Below are 19,789 nucleotides of genomic sequence, written 5' to 3' on the forward strand. Positions count from 1 at the left end.
TTTTGCGTAGTTCTAGCTGCGAGATTGTAATGTTTGGCAATATCCAAAGTTTTAATAACATTCCGTGTAAGAACATGTGTGTTTGTATTCCGACTCAGTAGCAAAAATATTTCTACTACCTATATATTTTAATTTTTACACAAATACATACTATTTATATTTTACAGCTATTTTGCTTTTGGTGAATTTTGTAGATGAATTTTGTAATTGAATTTTGTAGCTTTGAAGATAGAGACAGTTTCTCTTCTAACTTTAAATGTTTCACAATTCGTTTCACTTTAAAAACATTTAAAAATTGACCCAGAAAATATATGCTCTATTCTATTAAGCTGCAACTCTGTCTTCTAAACAGCGATCCGTTTAACGCAATTATCTCAATGAAAATCATGAGAGCTACTAAGCTAGCCGGTCTAGTGGTCAAAACCAGTTCACTCGCCAGTCGGCTCGCGCGCTTCGATGTAGTTGTACGCTTTTGTTGATAAATTTATAAACAATATCCCGCGCAAATTACGCCCTATATTAAATAAGTGGTGCATCAACTTTTTTCTGTGTTCCGTAGTTTCGGAGTGCTTTTGTGAACGTGTTCATACCTATATTTGAATTGTCAATTCCGGATGCAAGAGACAGAGGTAAATAAGATTTTTAATTTGATTTTTAAGCACGTTTGCTCTTTGATATCTCATTGGTTTATGAGCGAGTGTCTTGTTTTCCAAGAATGTTATATTTCTACTTTGATTAAATAATGTAATCTTTTGTAGGCTGTCTTTAAAATAATATTCTTATGTATACTTTCACCGAAATAATATTCTTTTGTTTGGTGCCGACTTCAATAGTGTGTACTAAAGTTTTTAATAAACAACCCAACGGAGCTATTTTCACTTTTAGTTTTTTTTTTGTTATGTGTCAATGTTTTTGTTATGTGTCAACCATAATAATGATGATCAAAATATTTTTTTTCTTATCGTAGATTAATTTTAAATAAACTTAATGTTTTAAAAATCAGTCAGAAAAAGAAGCGAGTGTCCAACACTCCAAGTATAGTTCTCCAGAGTCTTCTAATAGAATAAAGCTTATATTGGTAAAGAATGTTGCGAGTATATCGAGGTGAACATGCATGCCGAACATAATGTAACTTCCCTTTTTTGAGTCGGTTAGTAAATTAATATTGTAAAAGTAGAAAACATATGTTTGAAAATAGGATAATGAGAAACAAAAGGGCAGATGTTAAAATAGAGAAACTTGCTTAGAATATTTATGCAACATAAATCGTAATCAGTAATTGTTGTTTCGCTTAAATCTTCTAGTCATCTTGTTCTGCAATAACTTTTTATATTTATTTATATCTTGAAATAATTCTGAAGAACTTTATATTATAATGTAATAGCAACAGTCGAATGAGTTAGGGTTAAGAGTAGCTTCTCTTAAGAAAATTCATTGGATAAATATTCATTAGGTAGGTACTAAAATTTCATCCTAAACATGTCTTTTTCCATTAATATTTTATCTACTGGATCATATCAGCTATATTACGATACTTAAATATTTTTTTGTAAATACGCTGTTGCTTTTGTTTAACCTATTTATTTTGTATTGCATATCTTTCAAATATCTTTTATACTTTTGGCAATGATTGCTTGGAAAGCGTACACAACGTTAACACAATAAGCTAAACTAAACATAAATGGTCACTTGTAGTGTACATTTTAAAACTATAAACATTCATAAACTAATATGATTATTAGTTTATGCAAAAAAATCCGAAAAAAGAAAAATACTACCTTTATAATAACTCTTTATAATAGTAGTATGTTATAATATTAGTAGGATTATTGTCGATGGATACAATACGATATATATAGAAAAATAAGTAGCGATATAAGTGATGTTTATCCAATGAAATATCTTAAGAAAGTTAAACTTAAATGACATGTACGTGAATGTACACCAGTATGTACTTTTAATCTATTGGCCTCGAGATAACTTTACTCTTAAAAGAGTGTTTATATATAATTGAAGACCATAAGATTTAATGTAGAGAAATTTCTATAATCATTGGAGTAAGAATTAAGAAATTCTTTTTTCTGTTCTTTTAAGTTAAAGGACCACTATAGAATTTGTTTTTTAATGAATATTTTTGATAGGCAGTTACATACGTCTACATCGTAGTTGTAGAATTGCTTTAATCCCATTTATTTGGCGTCAGTGCAGCGTGTAAGTTGCATAGAAAGTACCTGACATACTTTTAGGGCAGTAAAATGTTTTTTGAATCAATTTTACATATATACTATACGATAAAGTCGCTGTTTCTGTCCGTATATTCGCTAACTTCTTCTAAACCACTTAACGGGCTATTATGCGGTTTTTACTAATAAAAAGAGCGATAAACGAATGAGGTTTTAGATGTCTTTATGCATATTAAGGTCTATGTGTGTATGTAACTGAACTCTTAAACCGAGGGCCCGTTAGCGTTGAATTTTTTTGTATGTACTTGAGTGGGTTCTTGGTTAGTTTTGATTGGATGCAGACGGCGCTGCAATCGGGAAGTACATACTACATACAATTATTAATTCACTTGGACAAAGTCAGGACAGCTCCTAATTCGTAAATATATTGTACAAAATGGGTAAACATTTTTATGTTTCATTTAGAAGATACATAAAACAATGTATTAGAAAATTGCAGGCCTACTGAAATGTCCGTAGCGTATTTTGAAACGCCTTTTAATATTTATAAGACTGATTTCAAACATTTCTTATAAATTATCTTTTTGCAATGCTCCTGCATGACAGAGATGATTTTCGTCATTATTGTATTAAACCTATAAAACTTTTATTTTTTATTTATTAATAAGTTTGTGTGAACCAAAACAGTTGCACGTTAATAAAAAAGTTTCGTGTTTAATGATGTACCTACTAGTTTACGATGTGGGGTTTTATACGTTTGTCTTGTATTGGATGTTATTGGCGTGAACTACTTAAGTATGTACTTGATTACTCAGGCGGTAAAAGAATTGTTTACAAAGAAAGTAGTCCAAGTAAGCGCAAGATTTTATTACAAAATTATTATTTAATGGTTTATGGTTATTTTAATCGTATTCTTTAAAACCAATTAAAGTGATTGTTAGCAAATTTATCTTTATAAAATTATTCAATATACCGTATACATAAATAATTAAATATGCATTATTTATGGTATAAATCTCTGACGCAATTATATTTAAAAGACATTATTATAAAGGCAATTAAATAAATATAATATTGGTAACACTGGCTCTTGTTATTTATGGCCAACTCTTAGCAAAAGAGACAATTTAATATCTCAGTTTTAGATATTTTTTTGTGCACGTTAACCAAACATATTCTATAAAAATAATTTCGCTTTTTTAAAAAATATTCGTTAAATATGCATGTTGCAAATTTAATAATCTTAATCTTTATTTTTTCTTGGACAAATAGAACTTTATTTTTGTTAAATTATTTTGCTATAACCTATTACAAAACGTACCTGAAAAAAGCAAATGAAACTCGTACGCTGCTATCAGAATACAATCTTGTGTATTAATAATAAAAAACCAATCGTTATATATCATATTAAATGAATAAATAGCAGTCATTGTTCCGCAGTTTGATTGCAGCCCCGTTACGTATAATTAGCGGGCGCTATGGATCTGCACTTCAGACCTGGCTGCTCAGCGTCGAGGTTAGATGACTTTTGTAGTGTTTTTATGTTGTTAAGTAAAAATAATGATGAAATAAGATATTGCCTTATATTCTATGGATCTTGCCAACATTACATTGTTGCATCATAAAATTAAACGGTTATATTTTCTGTGTAAGAATTTGTATTTGAGTTTACAACGGATATGTCAATACTAAAATATACCTATATATTTGCGAAAAATACAAATATTTCTATCTGACACAACGTGTAAACTACTGCAGGTCCAAGAAACTGATCTAAAATAAATCACGAGTAATACATTTATAGTTAAAATACTCTATGATTCGATTCTATTCTAGTGTTTTTATTGTAATATCATAAAGTCATAAGATTATTGTACTCAATTAAATAAAGTAAATCACGCCAATATGTTATTTGATATAAGACAAGTATAATATAGCCTCAATAGCTCAATGATACAACAGCTATCTATCAATGTAAAAGTCGCAAATTTTATATTTACCGTAGGGCTATACTCGTACTCGCTCCGGAAATACGTAGTACACTTAACAGGAAGGGATAATAAATATTAGAATATGTTTATTATTACTTAATTACTTATACTAGTATTAGATAGTATTAGATTGTATTCGTTGTTTTAAACAAAAATATTTTATTCGACGAGATGGTTTCTCCTCTGAAACGTTCATCACAAATATGATTTCACTCAATTTGAAATATCTTGGTTCGACAAATTGTAAATTTCATAATCGTAATTTTGTGGAGTTGGTATGTTTTTATTATACTACGCCATCTACTATACTCTGTAATTACGTTTAATTATAAGAACAACCACTTAATTCGCAAGGACAGTAGGCAATAATTACCTATTTAAAAATTAGTGCAATAGTACCTGACAAACGCAGATATTACCAAATTATTTAGGTATTTTTTGCCTAGCTATCATGCCCTTGTCAGAAACATCGTTGCAACAAAAGAATAAAATCAGCAACAATTTCCGTCTTGTATTGTCTCATCCAATCTAAAGCAATCCAAGGCTGAGTTTCTTAATAAAATAACTTATAATATTTATTAAAAAAAGGACCTATGACACTCCGTGTATTATGTTGTTTTTATTATTATGAAGTATATTTATTGTGACGATTTGTATCTATATATCTATATCTAGTGATTATATTTTTAATTTTTATTGCTATATTTGTCGTCGTTATTAATTTTTATTGACTCAATATTATGAAGCGGTTATTTTTGTAAGATTTTTTAATTTTCTCCTTCTTTTTCCGATTGTTTTTTTTTTTTGTAAATGTCTTTGGATGTTGCAGAAATGATTTTATAGCCAGTGTCGTGCGGAATGCTACTTTAATGATCGTTCTCTATTGAATTTCTATTTGTTTTAAATGAGAATGATCAATAACAAGAGCATTCCCATAAATGTCTTTGCCAGAAAAAATAAATAAAATCTTTTTTTAATAATGTTGTGCAACGTTATACTAATAATGAATAAAATTTAAACATCACATCTACTGTTTGCTTGCTTCTATAAGTACGCAATAAACGATTAATGATGATTTAAATAAATGAATTTATAATTAATATGTGTAATAGTAATACACGTGTAGCTTATATACGAAAACCATTTAGGGGACAACAACATTTTTTTATAACATGAAAATACGATGAATACGTCATGCTTTATTTATTTCCTTAAATATATTTTTTTTTTGCAATCTGTAACAATATATTGACTTGGTAATGTGTGCATTTGTGTGTAACAATTTACAAATAAATCGTTTAGAATGTAACGAAAAAAGTAATCGGTAGTTGTATACTGCTTGTATAAAAAAACTTACAAAAACTAGTTCTGCTATTGCTTTAAATTTCGCAAAAAAATAGGTTTGTTATTGATTAATTATCATACTAAATATAATTGTGTATTTTGTTTAACAGATATGAAATCATTTCAATTTCATTGGCTGGTGACAAGGTTTATTGTAAACAATAGTGGGTTTTTAGAATGCGAAATGAAATTAAAATTGATAGTACCAAAGGTTGCACAACACTGTATCTCGGAGTCTATTGTGAATATATTTGAATCGCAATTGGTTCCATTATGTTGAGATTGTGAATGCAATGATAGGTTTGAGGAAATCCTTCTTAACCGACTCGATTCAGATGTAAATAACATTTTAAGATATGACTTTGGTATTGTTTTGTGTGAAAGGTTTACGCTTGGTTCGATTGTGGCATTTTGTTTAATAAGATTAATTATACTAATATAATTAACATAATTTAATTCTAAGGTTTCTTTTGTTAGTTTTAAGACTAAAACACGCAATTACGTATAACTTTTGTATTTTGATAGCTAATCAACTTGTAGGGTGTTAAAACCAACCAACTAGCTAAATCCGTAGCAAAAACGTTTGTCTTAAAAAAAATTGGAATATTTTTCCATTTCTTAATTTTAGATGATGTTTTTTTTTTAATTTAACTTTAGCTTATTACTCAAAAACTCAATATAACGGTACATAGATAATAAAAAAGGTTTTTTTATATCGTCGGTTGGTGAACTGGCTAAATGGGCCACCTGATGTTATTGTTCTGCACATAGACTTTAGCGCCGAATGAAATTTTAATCTTTTCTTAGTTGAGATGTTACATCCCTGGTGAGTACTTACACTGGCTCACGCACCCTTCGAACAGGAACACAACAATAGTAAGTGTTGCTCCTTAGCGGTACGAATAATATTTAATTGTAAAAATAGTATCTAATTCTTGCCGGTTATTCTCGGTAGAAACGACATTCGGATCCAGTAGCTTACATTTAATTTAATTCTATAATATGACAATACAAAAGGGCTTATATGAGCCTATTTGAATAAAGACTTATGCCTATTTAGCTTATTCTTAAGACTTTACTGCCAAATCTCTATCATGTACATAGATTACGAAGTACACTTATACATGTCTATTGCCGATCTATCTTGTCTGACATAACGCATGTCGCAATGATATTATGTGTGGCTTAACAATCTATATTTCGTAGTCGTATCGCATAAAGTATTACTACAAGTGTCCGCCTTAACGGGACGGGACGTTAGTACGTATCGATTATAGTCCGTCAATATTCAATATGCGATCTAAATTATGCAAAACATCGATTTGAAATCGATTCGCGTCAACCGAGTTACGATTATGATCTGTGATGGATGCGCATTTATACTAATGCATGCTTATTTTTCCCACGGTATCTTTAATCGTTTTTGTTTTAACTGATACTTATCACTGTTCTACACTGAATTGTTTTCGTTCGGATTATATGTTGTAAAAGTGATTTGATTTTACAAAGGAAGTAGGAAGTAGGTTAAGATATAATATCCTTAATGTATGTGTGAAATTACTTTTATAAATTAAATACACTAATCGGTAATTTTTGAAAGAAGATTCAATTAATTTACCGTCGAAGAATTCATAAACAATTTAATACTAGAATTGTGCTATGGATTGATTTTGTGTACTAAACATACAAATCAACGTACGTACGCACATAGACAGCTTTTAAAATTATCGATGAATACCTATAATTTTAAACGTTACCATATATTATATACCGATGTAATAATAGACTATAAGATGAATTAAACGTTGAATGACGCGCACTCTGTCCGTCGACACAGTTGTTACTCGTTAGCTATTTACGCGGAAGCGCGTACAACAGTGACGAGATGATCGTTTTTAAATCGACCTGGTTACTACAACGTAACATTTTGTAACACGCTATTCCGTCTGATGAAATGTGATTGAAGTCTATTTCAAATGAAATTATACAAATTGTAAAACTATTTGACCTAAAAATAACTTAGATAATGAATTCTCAGGCTCCCAAGCGAGGTGACCCACGCCAATATCAGAAGAAAAACAATCAAGCATGTTTTATAAAAAGTTTAAGTTTTAACCTGTATGAACAACTTAGGTAAATATTACTTGTGGTTCAGAATATATTATTCTTGATTTTCTATGCAAGTTTGTCTACTTTAATCGATGATTTTATTTATCAGGCTTCCTCAAACAAACCAAAAATGACAATATTGATCACGCCTATTACAATGAGTTATCTATTGATTGAATGTATTATATTTTATTTATATTTGTGACCAAAGTGATCGAATGAAAACGAGAGTCCGATGGTAAAGGCTTGGTAACAAGGTCGAACAATTTAAAACCGGCATTGACCTTTCATTCTTACTTTTATATTGTACTCGATTTTTGGCATATAAATAAAATAATATGTACGTACTTATGACATATTTACTTCAAAAGGATTTATTTCAGTTATAATATATTTAATAATAATTGCGAACCAACAGTGCGATTCTGTAAGAATTCACTTCGTATCTCACACGTGAAAGGTTGACAATCGACTTACAGTGCACGGCAGATCTTATAATTATTATTATAGTCACTATCACATGTAACATTCTGACATTTCATGCTCCTTTTTTGCGAGATTCGAGTTTCTTGTTACAGAATAGCCCTGTTTATCTTGGCGAGTTAAATAGACTGACATTTTAATAGAGTTGAAGCTTAAGAGTCCAATGCTCCGTGAAAAATATTTTGTGAAATATTAAATTTCACGATACAATACAAATTAATATTTCACAAAATATTAATTTGTATTGTATCACAAATTTTCAAATTTTAAATGTGTAGTCTGTGCGACGTCTACAAAAATTATATTTACACTAGCCGAGTAACAATTATACAGAAACAAACCGAACTTTCTTAATTATTAGAGTTTTTTGATAGCCCTGCTTTACCAATACCCTCAACGACCATGGTTGGTTAACCCCGCTACCAAATAATTCTCTATAGTGAATCAACGGTATACCTTATTTTGAATTCATGGAAGTCAAATATTTGTATTGATTTACGGCAACTTCCACAAAAACTTACTAAAATGCTAAACAGAAAGGAAGCTAACTATTTACGGCCAAAATAGTTAATCAAATGATAAATGAAACAATGTTTCATATAGGGTTAATAGTTTTCTTTACAACTGCAAAAAATGCTGTAACCTAATATATAGTTCAAGACCTGGGTAAACGATAAACCTGTACCAATGATCTTGACTGCATGATTTAGTAACACAAATACATAACGATTTTCAATTTTTGTTCTCTTTTTCGTTCCATTTGAAATTCCTATACAAAATTGCATCTTGTTATATGCACCGGTTAGGCTATTGTGCCAGTTATTTTAAAATGGTATTAAGTAAATATATAATAGTATTCATGTGGTTGAAATTCGCTTGCACTTCTTAGCCTTTTTGTCACTTTTCATAATAAATGATTACCAAAAAAGTCTGATATTCATGTACCCACACTTTTTATAGATTATAAATGCTCGTATATTGATTTTTATGTCTTTTGTCTAAGCTAGATGTGACCAATAACATTTGAAAACTTTTTGGGCGTGCCTTTCTGTGTAGAGTACAAATTAAGTACATACTTTTAGGCGTGTTAAACCGAATACAGATACGTTGATTTAGATATTTACTTGGGGGTCATATGTGTATACATGTCTATAGGTAAGGTGACATTGTTATTTGTGATAATGATTGTAATATAGTCAGTTCGTCACTGGTTAGTGTTTGACCTCTGATAGTTGTATTGTGACCAGATGCGCCGGTGCCGGCCCGTGCCATGCGATGATAACTTGAATGGTTCTATTGATATTGTGTCGACAGATCTCATTATTATGGATTGACATTCAAACAACTGCCGATGCAAATATGTACTAGTGACCGATCACGGTTTTGCGTGGTAAATATATTCGAAAGGGGAGATTATTAGGCCATGGGAACGTATCTCAGTAGAAAATGCCTTTGGAGCATTTACTACTCGTTTCATTGCGTCGTTGTGTTACCAACTACCCCTAAATATTTTTTACTATTTACTGTACAAATACAACATCGTTTTGAGCTGATAAGTGAATACGCTTCAAGAATAATCAGGTTGTAAATAGATTTGACAAAATGATTAACAAAAAATAGTATCACCAAATTTGACTACAATATAAGTTTACTTTAAAAATAATTTTACAATTAATAAGTATGCGATAATTGTTTATTTCAAATCACGTTATTGTATTTACAACTTTTAATTTTTAAACATATTTTACATACGCATTGACGATCTAAGGAATGGTTAATATTTTTTGCAGCGCTATTTTCTATTGGCGGTCGTAACCATTCACCATAAGGTGGCCCATTTGCTCGTCCACCTAGTAATATCATAAAAAAATCGATGTATCTCTAATGATTCGCCCTGTAAATACGACTCTGGGCTGTTAGGTAATCTTGACCTATTGGTAAAACTGCCACAAAGTTTCACGATACAATACAAAGTAAAACTTAGATTATTTTTTACAGTGACCTTGTAAATTCAGTTTAAGATATCATATTCTAAATGAAGTATTATTGAGCGCTGTTTTTATACGATGACGCGAGTAGAGAGTTGACAACTGAATAGTATATACAGATATAGAGGTCGGTACATATTTTAATAAAAAATATATGTCAGTAAGTGTACTTTGATATAAATATTCATATATAGATTAAAAAAATAAAAAGATGTTCTCATGATTACATCTCATGGACACATATAGATAATATTCAGTAATAAATAAGTCAGTCATCTATATTTTAGAACAAAGGCGCTTTTTGAATGAAGATTTGTGTGAAAACCAAGATAGCATGTCTATCTTTTAAGATACACTCATAATAACAATTTTTATCTTTTATAGATTTGTAACAAACTATGAGTGATTTGCGTTGTTTGACAATTTCATTTGACAAAAAAACATAAAAAACTTTATAACGTACCTTAATATTTTTTTTTTTAGCGCACTTTGAATTTTTTAATTAATTAATAAATTACAACCAAAACCATAAAAATCGTATAATATAAAAAACTATTCGTTCTTTAGTGTCTTCTTAAATGTTTATAAAACCTTGAAATCAAATTTCTATCAAACATTGCAATTAATTAAATCGTTTAATTTTTTCCGTCAAAATACTTTAACGTTCATTCAATGTTGCGTTACGATTTCTTAAAAGGAAACAATTACAATAGTTTGCTCAATAAAAATCGGTCCAATATGTCGATGCGATGTACAAATATTTTGTATAATCGGACAAAAAAATGCATTTCGACAAAATCGGACCGGATACGTAACCGAATAACATTATTTTTTGTATATTTAAGCATAAAACTAATTTCTACGTTTGATTTGTTAAACATACATGTTTCTTATGTAATATTGCAGTGGAAGTTTATGGATATTGTACCGGTATTATATATGACCATATTTGTGTAATAATGTAAGTATTTAATGTATTATCCTACTTTGTAAGATGTTTCAATGTAAATAAATAAAATTTAGTATTTATTATCATTATGTTTGCAGTCTAAGACGAACTATAATAAAATTAAAATGTCATATATATGTAAAGAAATGTGCCCGTCTGGGTAGGTACCATCTACTCTTTATATATTCTACTAATAGCAATGCTTAGTATTGTTGTGTTCCAGTTTAAAGGGTGAGTGAGTCAGTGTAACTAACATCATAGTTCTCATAGGTGATAGAAGTAATATTTAATATTTGTGACAGCGTCACTTACCATCAGATTCCTTCTTTTGCCCGCATAACTATAACATAAAAAAAGAAACTGACTAATTAGGAGATCTCCGAAGCTTACTAAGAATACTTACTAAGAAAGCATTTTTGGAAATTTCAACTTCTATGGTGTCAAATGAATGCGAATTTGGGACAGACAGCTTGTTATTATATAATTATAATATAAACATCACCCAATCGCTATCCACTGCTGGCCATAGGCCTTTCCCAAGATGTGCCATAATTTCCGGTTATCTCCACCTTCCACATCCATTCGAGACCTGCCACCTTCGGTTATCGGTTTACTTGGCGTTCATGTTTGAACAATTATAAAAAAAGTATTCAAATCAAATCAAAAAAAATCAATTTTATTCGAGTAAACTTCACAAGCGTGAAGCGTTTTTGAATATTAACTGTTTCACATAAAAAAAAATCAAACGCCATTGCTTTGCTTTTATTTTCTGAACCAATAGAGCGTTGACTTCTTGTACGAAATTCATGACGTGTAAAAAATACAACTTTGAACCTTGAAGATGACATTGAGATTTATTTCTAGATTAAGTCATTTGCATGTGGTACTTGTCTAGATTGTCGTAAGCTTAGTTTCCGTAATCTGCTAACACGAAAGCTCATTATATAAAAAAATAAAAAAGTTGAACTTTTATCAAAGTTAATTCTGTTATCAAAGTAATTATTTGATAATAATACAGAATAATTATTACATTTTACTAAAAATATATACATAACAGCTTATGAATACAAATTGCATTGCAAACTATGCCACTTATACCATTTGTTATGAACTTACCAGGAAAATTGAAGCTGATCGGTAACCGAGTTAATCGGTAACCGAGGTGATAAAAAAAAATAACGTAAACAATGGTAGGAACATCGTTCCAGACAACAAACAGTGTAGAAAGTTAAAGAAGATCTTTGCCAGGAGACAAAATATACTTAAAGAAATATTTAAATGAGAAAAGTATACAATAAGGGGCTTATTGGTTACTTACGTATACCAATATGCCCCTTTTTTCTTATCAATAATAGAATGATATTTTAATTATAATACGAACAGACTTAACTATTAATCTTTTTTAATTTGTTTACAATTAATTGATTTCGTATAATGAATATGCAAAGCTCCTAATTTATAATGTACCTAAGTGCGTGCGCTCACGCATCGAATCGCGGTTACGAGGCTTGAAAGTGTGTAAATAATACTGTGTAATCAACATCTAATATTTTCTGTAATAGGAACCAGTTGGACCGCTTTTCAAGCATCTTTAACAGCTATGTAATGTGTTATTGTTACTTAAGCTGTATGATATAAAGTATGCTGGAAAAACTATAAACTGGTAAATAGAAGAGATCGACTTTAGACAATGCACAGTAAGTATTTTCAGTTGTCTATCGTTGTCTCAACATCAATAAACATAACTCTACTGTGACTCTATTATAGTAAATCTATATTAATAATTTCGTGCAGGTCTACGATAGACCTGAACGAAACCTATCATAAATATAGATCGTTAAAATATAATGATTTTTTAGTCTACGACATATATCCGCAAAATTCGATATTTCGGTATTAAATCCATAAAAATCATTGACATGACAGGTGAACGGGCGGCCATGTTTGACGTTTACGGGTGATGTTATAAATGTTTGCTAATAGCGTTTATTAAAAAGTTTTAGGTTATATAACCTGAGTGCCTTCAAACGAGGCCTGAAGAGGCATCTTTGGGGCCCAGCATGGCGAGGGCGACTAGTGCACCTCATTTTTGCTGACTGTATTAGTCGACTTCGCGTTTGGACTCCACTTCCACTTATCATCAGGTGGAGTGAAGTCGCATGCCTACCTGGATAGTATATAAAAAAAGCAAATGATAAAACGGTTTTGTTTAGTTCTATTTGTTTTACCCGATCGAAGCCGGGTATTCATCTAGTAATAATATATTGTTGTTACGTAGTAGGTTATGTGAACAATAACTATAAAATCTGAACTTGGTATATGTACAAACTATGGAAACGAAATAAAACTGTTGGGTAACGTATTTCGTTCATAATATAGTTGAAGAAAAAAAATGGGTTTTATATATATTTTTAAGACTTCTGCAGCCAGTTAGAGTGAACAACGAAGGTGTTTGCTAATCGACAGCTCTCCATGAGAGGTTGTAGTTCATAATAAATTATAAGTTTGTAGCTCGATCGCTTCAGGCTACTAATTTTATTCGGCAGTGAAATGCTTTCTTTAATTAAGACTGTGTAACGGGGGGTTCATATGGAGTCCACAAGTGACCATACCGTACTTGATTACCTTCAATTATTTAGTCACTTTGTATTTTCGAGTATTAAAGGTCAGTTTACATAAGTTACCTACATACTTGTCTAATTGACTACAGCGTACAACAACGTTAGGTATGTACATTTTGCATCTAAAGACAAATTAATGCTTCAACTTGTAAGACATCGTACAAAATATAATATTTATAGTAACTTTTTTGTCTTTGAAATTAATAAAAACTAAAATATGAATAACGTTTTCTTCGCTTTGTTAGATAAAATTTAAACTTAACTTGTAAACGAGTATAAGTAAGTACATTTTCGACGACACTGTTCTGTAATTTGTTGAATTAGTAATTAATAAAGTATAGTTAGAATTAAAATTATTTAAAAACATTTAAGCTTAATATCGTTATAAAGACGCATCCAAGGCAAGGCAGTAAAGACCTCGATAAACCGAAGAGCACTAGATCTTTGTTTTTATAATACATCGAGTGTCTAGTGGTGAAGGAAAGCATAGTGAACTGTATGTATAACACGATGTTTCAATATCGTATACGAGTATATACTATGTTACAATGGCTAAGATACTATGAACCCAGTACACGGGAGCAGAATCTTAAATGCGCCCCAAACCTTCTTCCCAACAGTATTACTGCGTCTAACAATGGGATATATACAAACAAACATATTTAATTAATAATATTGTTTTGATCAATATTCTTATAAAATAATATAGAACTAATAGTATACATAAGTCATAAACAGTACTCGAAAAACGAAACAAAAAGTATGAGTAGTATAGCAGCATAGTCATTCAGTTCCGAACGTGTCACTCATAACCGGTTTGATTTTCGATTGACCCACTGTTCCCGATATTGTCATGATCTGTCTCGTCTGAAGGATTAACAAAACTAACTGTTAATTTAAGTGAAACAGTTCTGACTAATTCGCAACTAAGTATTTTCGGTCATGCATACATAATGATGTCGGAGTTCTGTTATGATTTTGTTCTGAGTTCTGTAAGTTATGATTTTTGTATATCATAAAGTTTTTAAAAGAAATGTAATATTTAATCGTTGATTGAGTACCTATATAATTTGTCTTGGTTAAATTGTTTAACTTTTTTATACGATATTCTTTGTTTTTTTTTTGTATTATTTAGTAGTTTGGCTACGTGTACACATATATATACAAATGTATAAATATGTGAGTTACATAAGATATTTTATTTATCATTCATGATGAATACGGATATAAAAATACATAAAGTTCATAAAGCAAAATAATAAAAGCTCTTCTGAGCTTTAATCATTATTCAAACTTGCGTACCAGGCTCTCAGAAGTCACGAGGAATCGAGATCTGCAAAAACAATCTTGACAATTATTACAATAACAGCATCGGAAACACGTTTTTTTATTCCTTAAACGTTTCTTATGAAATGTTAAAAGGTTAAATAGTACAATTTAAGGCAATGAAATATCATTTCTATTGATTTGAAAATAAAGCTGTAAATTCAAAAGCCGTATTTCCTTAGCGTATACGAGATGTGATGGAATTGTTAAGATTGTTTCGTAGTACGGATGATTTGTTTTTATTACTTTCTGAGAACTTTTGTCTTAATAAAAATATAAACGGCAATAACTTAGATATATTATGTTTGAAGTAATTTTGTACAAACGGTTTTGATACTTTAGTTAAAGAAACACTTGCGTTTCTTTGTAAGTACCTATTGTTATTTTTAATTGAACAATTAGTTCGATAATAATCTAGAGAATTTCGAAATATTCAAAGTGTTTTTAATTTTGCCAATGATAGTATTGGCGTATATATTCAAAATATTTACATAATACTAGCTGACTCTAAATTTATAAAATTTTATAACACACAACCCTTCACTCCCATTTTAACCCCAAACAAGCATTTATTGATTCACCATTCAAATTTCGACCTCCCTTTTCAAAAGTTTAAGGGGTTATTACCGTGATAGAAACTACCCTTTGTCCTTCACCGGGACTCAAACTATCTCCATAGCAAATTTCATATATATCGACATGAGTTTATAATATTAGTATGGATAATTGTACATATGAATGTAAATGATTAGTGATATTTTCATTTTTAAGTAACTGTGCATTGAATTTTATTTTTATTTTGTTCCTGCCCACGTGTATATCTTTACATTTGGTCCTTTGCCCAAAGGTTGCCAGGAAGAGATCGCAGCTTTAGCGATAAGGCCGCCCGCCACACCTAATGCAACTTTTTATATTTAATAAATCATTATGTAAATATTCTGTTAATTAGAGAGTAAAAACATTTTGTTTAAATCTATTATCTATATTCTAGGGTAATATATTATCAAGATTTTTTGGTTTTTTTGTAATAAAAACTAAAAAAAATAACACCCAGGTCTTTTTTTCATCACAAAAATCAGAATTGCAATTCAACAGACACCTAACATTCAGACCACGCATGATTTGTACAGTAGCAAAGTTTTGTTGTCAGGTATAGACAGGTAATGGTAGGCACAAAAAAGTAGCCTCAGTCCTTACTTGGACTTCAAGCTTGCTTTATATCAAATTTCATCTAATTCAGTTATTCTACAGGTAAAATTTATTTAAGGTTATTATCAAATATTCTCGCGTAAGAACACTTTCAGATACACAAGTACTTCCTTTCCCACAGATACCGAATTAAAGTAGATCTTAAACGTGAAGGTTTGTCAAATTTTACAGTTTATAAGGATTACAAGTTATTAAATATTTTTTTATAAATCATTCCACCGCCAGTCACTTTGTTTATAGTTCATAGTTTATTTATATTCCAAATGATATTGAAATTGATGTTAGTACTCTGAGCTCAATTATCGATTTATAAGAGACATCCATTCAAAAGAATCTATGGCGCAGTCGTCCATTCGGCGGGTGCGGTCGAGATCTATAAATACCTCTTATTGTCTTCATGACCTCTCATCGCCATTACTGTCCATCTCATATCAAGATATATATTATATCGTTTGAATTGTAAAACTTGACATTCTTTACTTTGTGTTTGACGCTCAATCGAGTTGTCAAAATTTTATAAAGTGAACTGTTACTTGAGTTTATACGAAACATACTAGTAATGAGTAATTTACTTGATAGAGTAATGCTTTGGCCGAGCCCGTCTAGTAGTTACCACCCACTCATCAGATACTCTACCGCTAAACAGCAATATTTAGCACCAATGTCTATGTGGTGACCACTTACCATCAGGCGGCCCATTTACCGTCCGCCTACCTATATCATAAAAGCATCGCAGCTATAAACGCGTGGATGTAATGTGAAAATATAGGTTTTTAATTGTCGCTTGGGTTGATCGACCTTTTATTTATCGGAATATGTAAATATTTTCTTTTGAATTAACATAAAAAATATTATTTTGACACACCTTGAACTTGTTTTAATTTGTATTGTACGATTAATAATAAAAACAATTTTGTTATTGTAAAGTTAAGCCTTAGTTTTTTACAGTTTCATCGTAGATTCGTGGATGGATGTTTTATCTGTTATCATTTGTCATCTTTCAAAGCAACTTACAGCAATACAGGTTTTTGATATTTTGTGATAAAATGATTACTGAAATAACTATATGCTGTTTTTTTCACTTACTTACAAATAAATAAATAAAATAAATAAAACTTTGACAAACTGTTGGGAAGTTAGCTGCGTTACAATCTCGTGTCTTGAAGAACATTTAAGGTATTTTGGTATTTTGGTTTGGCCTGGCCACCCTTCTGTCCTTTCCTGTCATGTCATGTCATATCATAAGAGTTCATATGTGTTTGAACGTACGCAGCTGCACAAAATATCCTGTCGCATAATAACAATTTCTGCCTCTTAAATGCACTCTGTGGAATCAACTTTCACTGGCGTTTTTCCGAACCGATACGACTTGGGAACCTTTAAGAAAAAACCTACACATTTTCACAAGCCGGCACGGCACCTGCAATCCCCCCGGTGCAGATGTTCATGGCCGGCGAGCCATGCCACCAAAAGCATAAAAAAAGTAACAACCTAACTCATTATAACAAAATAACTTATAATACAACGCGATCTAAATCGCGTGTAACAACTAGTTAGTATAAAAAAAAAAAACTCTCGTGCACTTTATTCGCCATCATTATAAATAAGTACGGTTTTCCATCAGTGATCATAGTGAAAGAGAAAATTATGGAAACAAAATAGTTAGATATATGTCTAATGGCATTTTCTTTTCCATTTTTGTATTTGATTTCCTATCGCTTTAACTTTCTTATTATTGCTTATTTATTTTCATGCGTTCATTTACATTATGTCTATTCCATAACGTTACGTATAAGTAAGAAATCATTTTAGAACAATAACAGGTGTTCTGTGTGTAATCGTGAGTAATGTGCATGTGTTATCAGAATTATTTTCCGACCAAAAGTGTTTTTACTGGAAAGGAAGCCCAAGAATGTATCTCAGTACAATAATGACATGGACTCATCGGCCTCATCTCTGACCCAGTCGTCAAAAAGTCAGCGCACTTTCTAAAATTTATAATTAATAAAATAACACAATATATAAACAAATTGGAAAATCCTTTTTAATAAGCTAATTTTTATTTGATGCTTGTGCATATTTGTAACGATTTCAAGAATGTAATTTCATATTACTCTTAATAAATAAAACTTGAACATAGAAATCACTTGATTTGAACATTGAGCTGACAGATCGTCAGTTTATGCAGTAACTAAAGTATCAAACTATTGAGAGGTTACGAATATTTGACAGTATTTTTATTTTAGGATTTTGGATAAATTGTATTCACCTTAAATGTTAATTAATAAACGTTGGTTGTTTTTAGTGGTATAATTATAAAAAGAGTATTCATAGTAAATTATAGGGAACCACCAGTAGGCATTTGCGATGGCGAATGCCATTTTTACTAATTTTCAGAGGTTTTATATGCTTTACTCCAGTTTAGTGAATGTGTCAAAATTCGTTCTTGTAAAAAAATATTCGTATCATTTGATAGTGATGCAATGATATTAAAAACAAAAAAATCCATATTTTTCATCAAACTCGATTTCTTGGTGCTATTCTAGAAATAATATTTTAATGCATATGTCATATAATTTCTCGCTCTCTTTATATTTCCGAATAAAATCGGACCACTTGCTTCGACATACGGATCGAAATATTAAACAAATGATTATACATCGATAATTCCTAGACAAAGTAAGTTTTTATACGGTTTGTAATTTCAATGATAGCAAGTCTTGTTATTTGCTTAAATCGAACGATGGTTTAATCATTACGTAAGTAGTTAATGATTGTAATCGCTAACAACTTGTACGAGGAATGCCAATAAAAAAACTATAAATTACTCCGATTGTACGTATTGATTTATAATCGTCTCAATCTTACGTAGATGTAATGCTTATTACAAGAATAGTGGATTTTTCTTTTATTATAATAATAAGAATATTTGTATAAAATCCTGTATGCGTGTGTTCCTAATTCTGCTTGAACAATTTTGAAGATTTTTTTTTTAATTCTAGTATTAACCTTTATAGGCTCAGACCATATAAGCTAGTTACCGAGAGGTAACTAGCTTATATGGTCTGATAGTTTTCTGACTAATCATTTTTTAAGATTCATATATATTTTAAAGTTAGTTGATTGGTTGTAAATGTATCGAGATACAATCTTTATTATTAACCGTACGGTGTTGACACGGGCAATTATAGATATCATATAAATAACGGGCGCTCTATTCAATTTTGTATTTCAAATCACATTTCTAGTGATTCAATGACTTGGCGAAAAAACAATACAAAAAAAGGATCTTTGTCGTGCCTGTCTCCATTTCTTACAACCCGATATTTAGAACAGACGGAATATCAAAAGAGTAGAGTTTTTTTCAAGCTTGTATAATCGTAATAAGAAAAAACGAATACATTTTAGATTAAAAAAAAAAATAAAAAATAGAAAGCGCTAGAGATGTGAGCGAGATGATAAATATATATGTATGTGTATTTCATACTTTACACATTTTCTATCATGATAGTGTGAAAATGGCGTGAAAACACGTAAGTTTTACAGAGTTTTTTATTTTACAATTATACATCAGAAAATGACAACG

The 19,789-nt window shown here is 30.3% G+C and overlaps 1 protein-coding gene across 3 annotated transcripts in view; it reads left to right on the top strand.

Moving 5' to 3' along the window:
* The first annotated feature begins 439 nt into the window (after positions 1–439).
* Positions 440–19,789, top strand: part of LOC125067593 — a 55,395-nt gene continuing 36,045 nt past the window's right edge. For 2 of the 3 annotated variants that reach the window (XM_047676240.1, XM_047676245.1), the window contains exon 1: positions 440–629. The gene's annotated coding sequence lies outside the window, so the exon portion shown is untranslated. Of the gene's footprint in view, positions 630–3,623; positions 3,700–19,789 lie in introns of all 3 variants that reach the window. The other variant, XM_047676242.1, reaches the window with a different exon arrangement.

The sequence above is a fragment of the Vanessa atalanta genome, chromosome 12 (assembly GCF_905147765.1).
Source record: "Vanessa atalanta chromosome 12, ilVanAtal1.2, whole genome shotgun sequence".
NCBI classification, from domain to species: domain Eukaryota; kingdom Metazoa; phylum Arthropoda; class Insecta; order Lepidoptera; family Nymphalidae; genus Vanessa; species Vanessa atalanta.